Genomic DNA, 13,105 nt, shown 5'->3' on the forward strand with positions numbered 1-13,105 from the left:
AAGCGACCCGAGTCCGTGCACGGCCGCATTCAAGAAATTATTGGAGAAAACAAATGTTTCAATTGCCTTTACGTGCTTACGTCTTTGTGGTGTAAAATTTGAAACAATTTTCTCTCAAAGACTCGAATCGATGAAGCAAATATACATACACCGAAAAGGTTACCTAAAAGAAAAATAGTAAAGGCCTTCACCTTTCGGAAACCTTATATATAGTTTACATTGAATCTTAAGTAATTGTTTTGTTATGCTTTGGTATTCACGAAAATGATCCATTGTGCTATTAAATTCAAGAAATCATGTCAATGTGCATAAATAATAGGACTCACATTTCCCGAAAGTGTGACTGCAAGTCCAATTGGTCATCCTTCTCTAAGCTTAAATGTAGCAATAGACACCCTCGCCGAAGTCTTCACTGGGCTTTGACCATAAATAATAGACAAATCTTTCATTGTTTGCATCTAAACCTTAAGAATTCTCAGGTAAACTTCTCCAATCCCACAGTTCACTACAATTTTCTCCACTTTAGGAACCTATATATATACAAAATTCAACAAAACAATCTTCAACGACCAATGCCACAAAAACAACTAAAGTGTGAAAATTTACAAAAAGAAGGAAAAGGGTGTCTTACCTCGAGCATATTAGTGTAAGCATAATATGATAGAAGGAAAAGGAGTCTTTAAGCAAGGGGACAATTTTTTCCAAGTAAGTAGTCTTGAGACGTTGAACCTTTTCTGCTTGATTTTTCCAAACGCGGTCAATCACCTATTCTTTCATCTCCAATTTCAACACGATTTCCAACACCAAGTTCAAGAAACCAATGTGGGTTTTCAGTAAAAGCTTCAAATATTGTTCTAGAGAGCCAAACAATATGCAATAGTCCCAGAGATACTTTTTATCAAACATACCCAACATCTCTATATAGCACAATCAAATGCCGGATCAATTGCATAAAAAAGGATTGTTCAGAACTTAGATATAGGCCTAAATTGATGTTAGGCCTAAAGTATTTGTATCTCAAGACGCCACACTTAATATGATAGAAAAAATCGATTGTTCAAAGAATTAAAAGAATTCTAAATGGCCAAAGAACATACCATAGGACGACTTGAAGCGATTCGGCATAGATGATCGACATTGTCAAAATACATAAAACCACATTGGTATATATATGAAGCGATTCGGCATAGATGTGGACTCTAAGTTACAGAGAAGATAGGAAAAGCAGGTATTCCCAGGGACCGTTTCACGAATATATAGTATGGAATTTTAATGAACATGGTATCTGTTGCAAGAACTGAAAACATAATCTAGTTACTTTACTTCATAAAGCATCAAACACAATCAGTCATTTAATGAGCAATGTATGGAAACTGAACACATAACACATTAAACACAATAATTATTACTATTTAGAACAACTAAGCAAAATAACATTCTTGTGTAAATTTGGAGTCTGCTGGCAGATTTGGAAATCGTTAGTTCAATTGATGGTTATATCAAAGCCACAAAGACCGCAATTCCAATGCAAGTTCATCGAAGCTAGTTATTTAACCCTGTTCAATTCCTTTGGTCTTAAGTCACAACTTCACAAGTTCCAAATAGGATTCCAGAAAAAGTTTGACGAAAGCAAAGAAGAAGCATGCCAGAGTCTCACATATAATCACATTCCTCAACATTGTTATCTCACTCAAAACTACATACCCATAGTTTTTACATCTTATAAGAACTCTATTATATATTAAGAGATTAAGACTAAACAACCCCTGAACATAGTAATCTACTACTACACATAGAAACCATGAATTCCAATATTACCACAATCCTCTTCTTGATGTGTATTAGTCTTATATTTCTTAAAGCGCAAGAAGAGCTCCTCATGACATAAGTTCTTTCCATAAGTTCTTCCACCCATCTCCACCAACTTCCAGCATTTCCATACATTCCTTAGAAGCCATCAGCTTGTGCCCCATTGCCGTCTTCCCTATCGTTAATTTCTAGTACACCAAGAATGTTACATACCACTCGAGCACCCAAAACCGATATACCTAACCTATGCTAATTACTTTTTTTTTTAGTTAAAAAAGGGGACCAATTCAAGTACACTTGTTAGTTGGACAGTTTAGCTTTCTGTCCACATAACTGTAGGAATACTGCATAGATATAAGCAATGCAAAAAAAAAAAAAACATATTAAAGTTTTTCTCCATATCGTGAAATGAGACTAAATGTAGCTCATTCTTTTTGTAGCTCACCAATAACTAAATGTAGCTCATTTTTTTAAATTCTTTTTTCATAGTAAAAACTGAAACAACGTTTTTTTTGTTATAAGGACCATTGGCAAATCAATCATGTTGTCAACATCAAAATTAGAGATGGGAACAAAGGGTATTTCATCAGGGCTTTACTCAACCTTGTTAAGGTAGTTAGAGACTCCCGCGAATATTTCCTCATACCAAGCCTTAGAAGAGTAGTGGCACAGGAATATTTAATTGGTTTGAAGTGTTGACTCGTGTTGCTTATGTCATTGATGTATAGAGGTTGGGTGGGTTCTATCTGTTGAGCACAGTATATGCTTTGCGAAGGCTGCGATAATTACTTATTGAATAAGATTTTTATGGTGCTTCCTCGAGCACTTAAGGAACTATAGATCAGTAGTTGCTTATTATATGGGACAATTTTTTTGTCTTAAAAGGTGACTCATCTTTAGGTGGTCCTGTGGAGACGTTTCCTATTGCTGTAGTGATGTTTAGATGGTAGCACGAACTATATGCGAAAGCTAACAGAAACCCTCTGAACTAAAGTAACTTATTTATGACGTTCGTAAGCATGTAACATGTATAAAATGGAAGATAGAAGTCAAAGCCTATGTTTATCATTTTAACCTGATAAATCCTAGCCACCGCTAACATATTGGATGAAATATAAAAAAGGACGGATGCTTCAGAGCTGAAGCAAGATAACCAGAGTTTAGCAATTCTTACCTGAAGCTTTACTGGATCAGGGACTGAGTTATCAATTATGCCAACTGAACCCTTGATCCTGAACTGCTCCCAAGAGTTGGTAAAGTACCAACATATCTGCAAACAACACGATTACAATGTGAAACGTATATACCACAGCTTATAAATTGAGCCATAACAATCACTATAGACAAAGGAATAGAGGATTCGGGATGTCTTCTAGACACTATGCAGTAGAGGTGCCTGTCCATCCAAAGCAAGTGTTTGTCAATGACAACACCACCTTTTCTACTTCTCAGTTCTCACACATCTTTGAAATGACAACACCACCAATGTTGTTGTTTTTTTCATTTATAAGTTTGTAATTTCTTCTCATTTCTATGTTTCTACCTGGTAATGGATGAGGCCCCATCATCAGTTTATATAATTTATACAGCAAGGCAATGGATCTACGTACGATATTAAGAAATATAAGGAGACATGTAAACCCCCTTATAAGATTTTTAGCATTGGATTAAGTGGATGTTGTGAGCACATCTCAAAATCCCCAAGCTTCCCAACACCACACTTTCTCTATGGCCACTTTGAGTTTCTCGTTTAGCCAAGGAACTTCTATTCTGAACCAAGACCTTTTGCAATACATTCCACTATTACCCGCAACCATTCAACCTAAATTCAAAGTTGTCAGACTTCACCACAAAACCTACAAATACGTAAATTTCTTACCTGCATAAAAATGTCAATGCAACTCAAAGACTCCGCAAGAATAGAAACTGCCAGGGGGGGGGGGGGGTCTTGGCACTGCTATGTAACATCCAACAATTTCAGTTGCAATTAATCTTTATTATATTTATAAAAGTCAATCCCACCTCATCTCCTCTTGATTCTAAATAAGTAACATAAGAAATAAAGAACATAAAAATAAGGATTGTCTCTAACCTACACATTATATATGAATGTTATTCGGTAAAACTTACAATGTTATATCACCCCATACAAATGCTAGTGGAAACCCGATATAATTGGCGATATAGGTTACAATGCTTAAATAACAGCTTTTTCACGTCATATATTAGAATATTAACAGTCTTTCAAGTATGCATTCACTATTATTAACTATGCATGTAATTAACAGCTCAAAAGTATTAGCAACTATTGGCGGAAAATTTATTGGATTGAAGGGGTTACATAGGCTCTCTGTTTATCACTCACAAACACGCATAAAGCAAGCGTTGGCTTCAAACAGTGTGTTATAGATTACAAATTGACTTATAATGAAAATGTAAAGCTAGAGCAAGAGAGCATACTTGTCACATTATAGAAGCGGCAATTACCACCCACGGAACCAACAATTGCTCACCGTTAAATGAAGTTTATACTGAAAAATGAGGCAAATTTCTTGTACCAAAGAGTAGAAAAAGTTGGAAGAAATAAATCACATACCTTCCCATTAGGACGATAACAAAGAGCCGTGACTATTTCTTTAACATCACCCAATCAACAACACGACAACCGGGAACATCCCAAATGCGAACTTTTCCATCTATGGAACCACCGATGGAAGTAATTATCATCCACAGGATTAAATTGAATACATGTCACTGCATTACATGTTAAGAAACAAACATATCGCTGAGTTAAGAATTAAGATAACTATGAAGAAGTAGGACAAAATGGTATTGTCATGCCCCGTGACCGATCCTAGGAAACCCGATACATTAGTAACCATATGTGTGTCGATAGTAACACCGCAAAGCCGAAAACCTACCATAATTGTTGTGAGAAAAAAACGAGGCAATCGATCACATCCTACTCGCCGTAGTTTAACCGCTTTTATCGACAGAGGAAGACAACGAGATGCTTTGCAAAAACGCGTCGGTAATTATTAGAAATATCAAACCGGGTTTCTTCGAGAATATACGTTTAATGTTCGTGATAGAAGTACTAACCATATGATTTGACCAAGACAAATCCAAGATCTCACCATCGCGTCCCGTGAACTCATGCAAAGGGCTTCTCCGACAATCGAAAGACTCTTGGGGAAAATGGCACAAGATGAATCGATGTTCTTCTCGTGTTCTTAACCTTCCTAATCCAAGAACTTTAATGTTTTCATATTAAACCCGTACCTTTCTTTGGAGAAACATGTAGACACCAAGAAGGCGATGGAATTTCCCGCTTCCAGTTGAAGTTACATTTGCAACCGAATTTTCAAAGAACATTACATCCTTTAGAATAGAAAATCGCAATGAGAAGATAATTTAATCTCTCTTCAAATACCAGCAGTGCGATCAAATCTTTAGGTAAAGCAGAAAAAAGAAAAAAGGAGGTTAAGAAACAAAAAGGCCTACCTGAATTGTCTTCACTGAAGGCTTGGTTGAGACGTCCGATTATTTGTGGGAGAACTCAATTGGAAGAGAGAGAATGATGGCTGATATCATTGCATTTTCTGTTTGCAAAAGAGAAGAGGGGGAGCCGTAAAGTGTGGAAGAGAGACGGTTGGTATGTTGAAAGAACTCAGTATTAATGGTAGTTAAGTGGGTATTAATGGTATTTAAGTGGGTATTAATGGCAAGGCAACACCGCGTACATGTCAATATAGGCGTGGATTTGGTTTTTGCCATGAATTTACATAAAACTCCTTTGTCAGTGTGTTGTAATTGAAGGGTATAAATAGAAATAAAAAATTAAATGACGAAATAGTCCTTTTTAAAGACATTGAATAATATTTTTTTGTATTTAATTAGGGGTATTAGGTGGTAGAAAAAAGGCTGGTCTAATTTAAAAGGCCAGGTTAATTATGGTGTATTTTACTAATAGAGATAATTACAATATTAATTAAGTCTAAACGCCATCATGAAAGGCTAAAAAGAACTTTGATTCATTTTCTTCAACTATTTCTTTGGATAATAGATACAAATATTTATTAACACATACATCAATAATCAATTTAGCAAAATAATTTTGAATAAAAGAGAGAAGAAATCCTCTACAACTTATTTACTCTTCACTTTGTTAAACAAAAATATCGTTCTAGCAGTACCCAATGAGACAAGTGTATTAATGTGAGAAACTGCAGCAACATCCAAACCGTTTCCATAATCAACAACCTCTCATAGTACCTCCAGTCTGAATATTGTGAAAGTATAAATCCTCACAAACCTACTCTCACTAACAACTCATCTTTGTAGATAAGCAAACCTTCCACGCACACATGTGTCTCACAATTCGATCGGCCACATGAAAGCATACTCGAAGGCCCAAAGGTGGCAACATGCATTGTCACCCAAACTTTGTTTTTATAGTCCTCCGGCATCCATATGACTAATTTCCCACAACATAATAAATCATCACAGAAACACAAATGTCCATCCTTCTCCATGAGTTTCATTAGATTGTGATCTTTTCGCGAACCACATTGGCCTCCAGGGTGCGACATGGTAGACAACTCTTTGGTATTTATATCAAATGTCACTATCGAATTTTCACAGGATGGATATAAACCATTCGCTTTCTTATAAGACCTATCAATAATCATCCAATGCAAAATTCCATTTACAATTATAGGGTTCTTAGACTAGTAGGAGGATAACTGAATCTTGTAATAAATCTCGAGGATTTATTACAATAACTGAATCTTGTAATAAATGCCAACATAGTTGTGATTCATCCTATTGTGACAGTCCAAAGCAATATGACCAAACTTGTTACAGATTTGGCACTCTGGCCTTGAGAATCCTGTATTATTGTATCCTGAATTCTTGTAATAACTACCACCATTGGGACTAAAACCTCCATCATTGGTACTAAAACCTCCATTGCCGAGTTACTATTTCCAGGACTGCTATATCCAGAAGGTTGTCCTTGATTAAAGTTTCCTCTACCTCTATAAGAACCATTTCCTCTTCCATTTTGATTACTTCTTCCACTATTTCTACCATAACCTCAATTTGAACCATAGAAGCCTCTATTGGAGATATTGAAAGCTGCAAATGCTTGATGTATCTGTTCTGTGTTCAGAAGTCCTTTATTTCGTTGTTCAGTAGTAAGCTCTTCATTCAAAAGTAACCCGTGCAATTCTTCAGAATGAACTGGATCATTTACAGATCTTGTATGAATTGATGTAGTAAATGAGTGATACTCTGTAGGTAATCCTCTTAAGGTGTGATAAATCAGATCAACATCATCAACAGGAGAACCAGAAGCAGCTAGACTATCAGTTATCATCTTGATCTTTTGAAGATAATCAGTCATTGAAGAATCACCCTTCTTAATCTCTTGTAGTCAGTTTTTTAATCAATAATATGTACCACATATATTGTTCCTAACCTCTTTTCTAGAGTTTGCCATAACTCTCTTGAAGTAGATACTCCAACAACATAAGGAAGCAGTTCTTCAGATAAAGTAGCATTAATCCAAATTAAGAGCATTTGATCACGTTTAACCCATACAACATATTGAGGATTTGTAACAGTTGAATAAATTACAGCATTATTCATAAGAAATTTAGGGGGACAAACATCAGTACCTTTAATTAAACCCATCAAATCATGTGTTTTGAGTATAGGTATGAAGACTTGCTTCCACATGAGATAATTATCTCGCTTTAGCTTTAATGGAACCATATTTGAGATGTTCTGAAACGAATAAGAGTTGGTTGATGGTGGAACCGCCATTGGAGCATTGAAGCTTGTAAAGTTGTAGTTCTGATTCGGATTTGAGGTTTGAAAACCATTAATAGAATTGAAACCTTGATAATAACCTTGATTTGGCATAAAGAAGGTTTGAGGAACTTGATTTTGTTGTGAGTTTTGTGAAAAACTTGTTGAATTTGAAGTCATGTTGTTAAAGCTTTGAAATTGTTCTTGAACTTGTTCTTGAAGATTTGCTGGAATAGAAGCAGCATCAATATTGATTTGAGATGCCGGAATATTAACAACAACATTGACTTGATGATGATCATTGATATGATTTTCATTGAGTTGAGGAGTGATTTGATTTTCAACTCCATTAACAATTGAATTAGGGTTTGAAGAAGGTAAATTTGTATGATTTGATCTTGTCATTGAAAGGTTTTATGAATAGATTTGAAGAAAATTGATGGATCTCAAAACTGTTTTTGGATCAATTAGCACCGTGAGGTGTATTTGGCTCTGATACCATAACAAAATGATTTGTAAAAATGATTTTCATTACATTTACTACTTACAGAAATGTTCTTATTTATACTATTATCTACAAGTAGTTACAATTAGTTACAGAGTTGTTATGCTGTTACAAATCAGTTACATTTGGTTACAGAATGTTGTTAGATGATTGCTGAGCTGTCCTTCATTGACTGGTCTTCATATGATTGCTCTTCAGACCCCTTATTAGTGTGGGCTAGATATCTGGCTCAAAAGAGGCCCAATCCTGTGATGGTTTTCTTACTGATATCCGTAGAGTTTGGACTCATAATATGTTTTGATTGTGTTTTATTCACAAGACGGAGGATGCCCGAAGTTTTTAACCGATCATCGCTTTGTTCAAGTAAGTTGTTATATATTTGGATTAACAATTATTATGGCATTACCGTTTTCGTTTTAATTGATCCGATTGTTTCGATCATCTTTACATGTTTTGATTCTTATAAGTCTACAAAGACATTACTTCCTATATAATATCTGCATTGTTTACTTTTATACAAGAAGGGTCTGTTTGGAAATTGGAACATGGAGTTGAGTTGAACGCCAATGGTGTTAACTACTTCATCTAATTAATTCCATGTACAATTTACTAGGAATCTTAAGTATTGTGACCTTACTACGCTTCATAGGTCAAGAGGTGGCTTACGGAAGTCTGGGAATCATTGGAGGTAGCTTGTTTGTATTCTGTAGGAAGTTGCTGTAGCCGGTCCCATGATTGACAATAAATACAAGTTGAACTATAAGATATACTACTTAACTGCCTAACAATCATTTTTAAAGCCTGTTAGGCGATTACCGTTAGGGCTGGCAATGGGTTGGATCGGTCCGGATATAGGCAAATCCAAAACCGATCCGCTTTTCAACAATACAGACCCAGACCCAGAACCGAACCCGACCCAAATGGATATTTGAGTTAGAGAACCAGAACCGAACCGAAAACTTTTTTTTGATTCCGGATCCGATCCGTTCCGAACCAATAAGCTCAATTTCAACCCGGTGAACCGAGTTTTTAATAATTGGATCCTAATTTTCGTTATATAATATTAAATATTTTTTTTTTGCTAAACACAAAAACAAGATATACAAATAAAAAAGGCATAATGAATTATTTGAAATCCAAATTTGTAATAGAAACCATCTTTTTATTATGTAAAAAAATATCGTAATATTACATATGTATTTTGCATATCTTATTTTGGAACTTTAAATATTGCAATGTTGTATAAGGTAATAGAAATATATGGTGGAGGAAAATTAGAAAGAATAAGACTAAAATTTTTAATTGGAATAGGCCCATAACGGTTCGGTACATACTTAATCCATAACCAATCCAATAAGAGTCCGGTTCTAATTTTTAAGACCCAGAACCGGTCCAATATGCTAACTATATGTCCCGGCCAGACCCGCTTTTATTGGTTCGGACCGGATCGGGTATCGGTTCTTACCCGACCCATTGCCAGCCCTAATTACCGTAAGTGTTTGTAAAGCCTGGGGGCATACCTTTACCTGATGCAACTTTCAATTATTGTGGAAGGTGAGAAATAGGTTGTTAATATTCGTCGTGGAAATCTGTTGTCAGAATAAAAGGAGTAATCCTAGGTTTTGCAAACTGTTATGTATGTTCGAACAATAATTTTTTTTCTTTTATTTGTTTATTTATGTACGAAGCACTAGTTAATCACAGATTTTTTTTTCCTAATATAGCATGGCATGGGTGGAGGCTAGGTGGAGCTATCCCGTGATTTTACCTTATGCAAGGTTAATATTATATGCCAACGTTGTAGGTAAATTTCCATAGACTCCCATTGACCCTAAATGTTGGCCTACAAATTCTGCCTGACATTGTTAAGTATCATGCTGATATCTCACAGTATTATGTATTTAAGTGATTGAGTCTCGGTTAGTGTATTGAGATTTCACATTACTAGTGGAGTACTTTTGCTAGATTAATATTTGTAACTTTGATAAGCACCCAAAAGTGTATTATGAAACCCTATTGAGGCATATAAATTTGGTTAATTATGTGTTTAATAATCATGAAATAAATATGTTTTCATACTTTTGCAGGTATTCGCAGTAAACATGAAAATATTGGTTAAACCTGCGATAAAGCACGGAGAACGACGTATATATGAATTATTCCAAATCCGCACAAAAGCATCAAACTTCCGAAGCTCCTACCTCTTGAACCAGACTCCGAATGCGACAAGTGAGCCGCTTTCACAATCGGGCGATGAACTCTACGCATAGGCGGGAAGTTGTAAAATTGCCCAAAGACCGGACCGCCACTGGACTGCACATGGACTCACTATGCGGGCCCGCAAGATTGAGTAATTAATCATAAAGCATGTCAAGACAAAAATGATAAATTATTGGTGCAAAGTTGACACCTTGCATGTAATTAATTAGATTAGGTGTTAATAGTGAAAAAAAGGCAAGGTGTCACTTTGTTTTAATGTGGTGGATAAAAATGAAGTAAATGTGGTTTGATGTTTCATGTGGGAGGAAATGAGATTTCTCTCAAATGGAGAAAAAACAAAACAAAGGGGACACTCTATTTACTCCCTTGACTTCTTTTCCTTACCTTGTATTATTTTAGTTCCTTAGTCTTAGATTTTTATTTAGTTTTTGGTTTTGAACAAAAGCTTGTAATAGTTTTAAGGGTAATTTTGACTTAACCCCCCCACAGATGGGTAGCGGTTTGACTAAACCCCCAATTTTTAAAATCATTTGAGTTTGCCCCCCACTCCGTCAATTTTGTATGTAACAGACGTTGGTATTTTAGCTATTGACCATTTTACCCTTATAAAATAGATGTTGCATTGCCCCCCACATTAACACGTTAAACCTAGCTTTGCGAAAACCCCCCAAACATTGCCATTATTTAATTCTTGCACTCTCTCTCTCGTATTTTACCTATTGACCATTTTGCCCTTTCTGACAAATTAAGGGTTTTTTTTTTTTTTTTTTCCGTTAAAACAAATTAAGAGGTTTACTATTAGTTAGTGTAAACCCCCCAAACGTCAATATGCTATTTGCATAAACCCCCTAATTTTTTAGTTAACCGTAAAACGGCAAGAATAATGTAAAGAAGAAGATGAAATATGATAATAGAACCTGAGATCGTTGATTTGTGTTGCTAACCTCGCAAGTATAGTACCCCACTAAATGCTCCTGCCATGCTATCCAAAATCAGTACTAGATTATGATTTATTTGATGTTGAATGACAATTTGATAATTTCATGTTGGGCTTCCTATTTAATTAGATCTACTTCAAAACTTATCAAATTAAAACAAAGAAGACATAACATTGTATGGATGTTGATCGAATGGTAATGACGGGCAACCATTCCCCCATGACGACCGGGATGGGCTTTTGAAATTCATGTTGGCGAGCTTCGGTTCTGAGACATGGTTGAACACATGGCAATGTTCCCATTGACACTCTCAAAATCCAGATGCAAATGTTCGGCACCACTTCCACCGCCTCATCATCCTGCCCACCGCCACAATACCGTAAAAGTTTTTACCTCAATTATCTTGAAAAGAAGGTCCATTAGGCTTTTATTGTGGCATAGGTGCTATCGTCTAGGTGCCGGTCTAGCTCACCCGCTTTTATTTCACGGTTTCCACGGCATCTAAAGAAAAACTAGGCGTAAATAAGCTAGGACACCACCCATTAGCCCACATCACAAAGATCGCGTGCTCGCTGATGACCGCAAGTGATGTAGTATTGACTCCATTGGATGTGGTGAAACAAAGAGGTTGCAATTAAAGAAGAGTCCTTATAGTGGAGTTAAGGATTGTGTGACAAAGATGTTGAAGGAATAGGGGTTTAGAGCTTTTTATGCTTCAGATAGAATTACGGTTGTGATGAATGCGCCTTTTACGGCTGTGCACTTTGCTACTTACGAAGCAATGAAGAAGGTTTTGAGTGAGATATCGTTAGAGAATGCGAGTGAAGAACAAATCTTGGTTCATCTAACGGTGGTGGAGTGGCCGGTGCTTTGGCTAGTGCGCTTACCACTCCATTGATGTTGTCAAAACCAGATTGCAATGTCGTGGTGTGTGTGGTGCTAACAAATTTAGCAATACTTCAACCGAATGACGCCAAACGAGATAGTTGCAAAAGAAGGGCCCCAAGCTCTGTTGCGAGGATTGAAGGCAAGAGTGTTATTTCATGCTCTTGCAGCTGCCATATGCTGGTCCACATATGAAGCCATGAAAATATTTCTTCATCATGTTCATGAGAGCTCAGTACCCTTCCAATTGTGAGAACTTTGGAAACTGAACAACTATGTCCCAATCGTGAGATTTCTTCTTCTTGTTTACTGTTAACTAAAAAATTGGGGGGTTTATGCAAATATCATATTGACGTTTGGGGGGTTTACACTAATTAATAGTAAACCTCTTAATTTGTTTTAACTAAAAAAAAAAAAAAAAAAAATCCTTAATTTGTCAGAAAGGGCAAAATGGTCAATAGGTAAAATACGAGAGAGAGAGTGCAAGAATTAAATAATAGCAACGTTTGGGGGGTTTTTGCAAAGCTAGGTTTAACGTGTTAATGTGGGGGGCAATGCAACATCTATTTCATAAGGGTAAAATGGTCAATAGCTAAAATACTAACGTCTGTTACACACAAAATTGACAGAGTGGGGGGCAAACTCAAATGATTTTAAAAATGGGGGGTTTAGTCAAACCGCTACCCATCTGTGGGGGGTTAAGTCAAAATTACCCTAGTTTTAATGGAGGAAACTTTGGTTTTCTTCTAGTTGAAAATAATCTAAAAGCAAGTGAGTTATTTAGTTAGTTTTCTTTTTTTCTTTCTTTTTCTCTCTCTCTCTCTTTTTACATTCTACACTTGTCATCCTTTATCCCAAGGATCATGAGCTAACTTCCCTTTCGGGGAGTTAATAAAACTCATGTGAGGGAAAATCTTTGTTGTTTGGTTTAGTA

The 13,105-nt window shown here is 36.0% G+C and overlaps 1 pseudogene; it reads left to right on the plus strand.

The window, feature by feature from the left end:
- Positions 1 to 11,560: 11,560 nt before the first annotated feature.
- LOC147501111 (uncharacterized) lies at positions 11,561 to 12,578 on the plus strand (annotated as a pseudogene).
- Positions 12,579 to 13,105: the final 527 nt, after the last annotated feature.

This window comes from Coptis chinensis, chromosome 4, assembly GCF_015680905.1.
Source record: "Coptis chinensis isolate HL-2020 chromosome 4, ASM1568090v1, whole genome shotgun sequence".
Lineage (NCBI taxonomy): Eukaryota > Viridiplantae > Streptophyta > Magnoliopsida > Ranunculales > Ranunculaceae > Coptis > Coptis chinensis.